The 4,462-nt window shown below is 48.6% G+C and overlaps 1 protein-coding gene across 4 annotated transcripts in view; it reads left to right on the forward strand.

Moving 5' to 3' along the window:
- GAPVD1 (GTPase activating protein and VPS9 domains 1) overlaps window positions 1–4,462 on the forward strand; it is a 61,680-nt gene that overhangs the window by 348 nt on the left and 56,870 nt on the right. The gene's annotated exons all lie outside the window — the stretch shown is intronic.

The raw sequence follows: 4,462 nt of genomic DNA on the forward strand, positions 1-4,462 counted from the left end.
TTGTGCCTCGCGCGCGGGCCGGGAGGGCTTGTCTCCGCACTCGGGGCCTGCCGCGGGCCCGGGCCTCTGGCAGCGAGCTGACCCGTCACGGGCGCGGCTGGGGGCGGCTCCCCGCTCCTGCCGGGCCGCTGTCAGTGCCAGTCTGCGCCGTGTCGGGGCCGTGCGCGGCGTGTGCACAGTTTGGCTGTCCGCACCAGCCGTCGCCGCCGTCGGTTCCCGCCACCCGGTTTCCGCGATGCTGCAGGGTCCGCTCATGCCCAGGTGTTGTCTGGGCAGCAAGTCCAGCTGGCGCCTCGTCCTCGCACGTTGTCTTTCCATACATGCGCGCAGCGCCGACTTCTCTCTGTGCCTCCGCCAAGCTTCTCATTTCATTTCCAGCCACGCATAGGACCTTTCCCTGTCGTCGCTGGGCCGCGCTCACGCTCGTGGCGTACGTATCTATAACCCGAATTGTTTCCTCCCTGGTATTTTATTTTGCGAGTGAAGCAAGTGCTGCGACTTGGCTCAGGCGGTTGTGTGCCTTGAGGCACAGTGCTCTGTAAGGTAGCCCTGTTTCCTCTGGAGTGAGCATGGAAGGAAAGCCCAGGTGCAGATGCCGCATGTTGCCGGGAATCGCATGTTCCTGTGAGGAGCCTGTGGGGCAAGACTGTCCAGTTCCTATTGGATGCAGTTTAAGAGTCAGCTGAGACTCCCCCCAGCTTCCCAGTCTCTAGTTGTGTTTGTGGCTGGGTAGAAAAATTGTCTCTAGTCCCTTCGGAGGAGCCACCTCTTTCTGACCTGTGCCTCTTTGACACTGGTTGTGGGCATTTCTACCACGTATTGTTCTCCTGCCATCCATCGTGCCCAGCTTCCTCCGCCTGTTGTGCCTTGCGTTCTGGTCGAATTGCAGGGGTACGTCCACTTGCTTGTTTTTAGTTATAAGCTTCAAAAAGAAAAGCTCCTGGTTGTCACTAGCTGTGCTGCACACTAGCTGGGTGCATCGGTTTCCTGTCTTCTAAGGTTTAAATTCTAATTTTCTTAATCCTCCTTTACTGACAGCACTCGCAATGAAAATTGAATGGGCAGAGTTAATTTCCAGACTGTTTCTGGGCAGGTGCCCGAGGCAGGCTGTATGCATGCTGAGTCCCCCACAGCCTTGTGTGGTGTTCCATGTGGATCAGGCGCAGGGCCGCTTACTGAAGTTTGGCAAGCCATCGAGGGCCACATGACAGGCAGCCAGGAGTAGATAAATATTAATTTCCTAAATCTTTTAAGGGCCCCGCAGGTCAGATAGAATGGCCTGGCAGGCCACATTTTGCCCACCCTGATGTAGACAGACCCTTGCATGGACATAGTTTCATAGTTAGTAGGGTTGGAAGGGACCTGAGCAGATCATCAAGTCCAACCCCCTGCCATGGCAGGAAAGACTATTGGGGTCAAACGACCCCAGCAAGGTGTTCATCTAGCCTCCTCTTAAAGACCCCCAGGGTAGGAGCCAGCACCACTTCTCTTGGAAGTTGGTTCCAGATCCTAGCTGCCCTGACAGTGAAGTAGCACCTCCTGATGTCTAGTCTGAATCTACCCTCTGCCAGCTTGTGACCGTTATTCCTCGTCACTCCTGAAAGTGCACGGGGGAACAGGGACTCCCCCAGTGCCTGCTGGTCCCCTCTGACTAGTTTGTAACAGGCCACTAGATCCCCCCTCGGCCTTCTCTTGTGGAGACTGAAGAGGTTCAGGTCCCGTAGCCTCTCCTAAGGCCTGCCCTGCTGCCCCTGACCATGTGAGTGGCCTTCCTCTGGACCCTCTCCATGCTGTCCACATCCCTGTTGAAGTGCGACGCCCAGAACTGGACACAGTACTCCAGCTGTGGCCTGACCAGTGCCGCATAGAGGGGGAGGATCACCTCCTTGGACCTGCTTGAGATGCATCTGTGGATGCATGACAAGGTGCAGTTGGCCTTCCTGACTGCATCCCCACACTGCCGGCCCATGTTCATCTTGGCATCAATGATGACTCCGAGATCCTTTTCTGCCTCTGCACTGACGAGAAGGGAGTTCCCCAGCCTGTAGGTATGGTGCTAGTTCTTCCTCTCCAGGTGCAGCACCTTGCACTTGTCAGTGTTGAATCCCATCCTATTCTTATCCGCCCACCCCTGTAACCTGTCTAGGTCCAATTGTAGCCTATTCCTTCCTCCTAGCGTGCCCACATCTCCCCACATCTTAGTGTCATCAGCAGATTTGAACAGGGTGCTTTTTACCCCCTCGTCCAAGTAACTGATGAAGATGTTGAACAGTGCGGGCCTGAGGACCGAGCCCTGGGGGTCTCCACTGCCCACATCCCTCCAGGTCAAAAATGAGCCATCCACCACCACTCTCCGGGTGCGGCCCTCCAGCCAGTTGGTGACCCATTTGACTGCATAGGTGTCAACACCACAGTCCCCCAGTTTTTTTAATGAGAACGGGGTGAGAGACAGTGTGTCTAGTGCTGTTAACTCCAGTGGGACTTGGCCCAGGGGATATCACCAGCATACATAAATGCAGAATATCTTTTGGAAGAGGGGTCTGTATTAGCATGAAATGCAAACAGACTTTCTATTATTCTGCTTCTCTGAAAAATTCTCTTTTCCTGGCACTGTATCCAGTCCATTAGCAAATGCACTTTTCCAAACTGATTTTTATGTGGTTTCTCTTCTTGGCCATTGCTGAATTCTGCTAACAAAACCCCTTCTTTGCCTTCTGAAAACCTCCAGAAGTTTGACTTGAGGAGCTGATCCTATGTTTGACAGTTATAACAGTTCTGAAATTCAACTTCATTTTTTATGGGGGGTTCTGTAATGTCTGGATGACAGCTATATCTTTGTTTCCCTTGTCAGCTTTTCCTTGTGACCTCTTCCTTTTGAGTTTCAAGATTTTTAAGTAACATGGAAATAACATCCTTACAAATGGGGTTTGGAGTAAGTGAAAATGATCTGGGCAAAAAAGCAGTTATGAAGACTGAAAGATAAAGGTTGTCCCTTGTAAATGTGGACAGCAATCTTATTTTAAAGTGTTATCAAACTCAAAGCCTTGACACTTAACAAGTATTAAAGACCTTGAAGATTGTAACCTATTCATTTTTAGTGAGTCAAAACAATATTTGTGTTTGGAGCTTGGGATCTGCTTTCCACAACTTCGTGTGCATGTGCTATGGCATAATTTCCCCAGACTTTCAAGCTGATTTTCCTTTTAACTGTGCCCTGAAAATAAATTTTTAAGTATGCTAAAATAAACTTTTGGGTACAGACAAAAATGCTGGGCTCCAAGTCTGTAAGTACAAGAGAGAGAGGAATTACAATATGGTTTAGTAGTAATTGCATATCTGTATTGATTTAGATTTATAAAATGCTGGAATGAAAAGATGCTAATTTAAAAACTGTTAGTCTTTGACCTAGACTACAAAGGCAAATTGATACCAATTCTCACAGGCTCCTGACCCACCACTCCTGGGTGCCTCGAGAAGAATTTGACCATGTAGCGTGTTGAAGGTCAGCAGATCTCAGAGGCTTGAAACTCATTCTGTTTGTTGATTCAGAAGTTGGGAGCCATTCCCAAAGAGCAGTTTGGCCACCTCTCCTCGGATCCAGGGCACTCCAGTTTGCGCCTTTCGGCTGGAAGATTTCCAGTATGGTAATACAGCACATGAAGTGAGACAGTTGATTAAGGAAGTCCCACATTATTGGGAAAATGATAGTTTCTAAATATCTCCACGCTTCTTGGTTTTTGTTTTGTTTTGTTTCTTCAGCACAGGAAATGATTATATAAGAAATAAGGCTATTTATTGAAACATGAGCTGTTCCTAGATATGGTGTATGTCTAACTAGCTATTAAGAGACCAGTCACCATATTCAGGATGTAGGAAAAGTAAGGAAATAGTCACAGAAAATTCTTCTCAGAAGAGTGTTTAGTTACTAGCCTAGATGTCAAGGGAGTAGAGACTTCCAAGGAAGAGAATACAGAGGTTTTGTTTTCCTACTCCAGTCTGAACATGGCTACTCCTTAGGAAAGCACTCGCATCCTCTTGTCTCCCATTTGTATTTGAAAAGATGATGATCTTTCATTAATTTGTATATAGAAAGTATTTTGCTACATGATTGGTCTTTCTTTCTTTAAGTTGCTCCTGATAAAAATGTGCTGTTGTGGTTGGCAAAGGAAGAAGATATTTCTCTCTCTCTCTCAAAAAAACAAAAACACGCAGAAGTTCACTGAACAGTTTTCAGTTCACCCTGCCGATGTGGGCATTTGATTTCAAAGTCTGTTGCATTATGATACTTATCTGAGCTAGTCTGCCTCCCTGCTCCCCAGTCCTATTAAACCCAGCCTACTAATCAGAGGCCGCAGCTGGAGTACTGTGTCCAGTTTTGGGCATTGCACTTCAAGAAGGACGTGGAGAACCTGGAGAGGGTCCAGAGGAGGCCACTCATATGGTTGAGGTCCTCCGTGGCCAG

The sequence above is a fragment of the Gavialis gangeticus genome, unplaced genomic scaffold (genome assembly GCF_001723915.1).
Source record: "Gavialis gangeticus isolate Ggan-Ray unplaced genomic scaffold, GavGan_comp1, whole genome shotgun sequence".
NCBI classification, from domain to species: domain Eukaryota; kingdom Metazoa; phylum Chordata; order Crocodylia; family Gavialidae; genus Gavialis; species Gavialis gangeticus.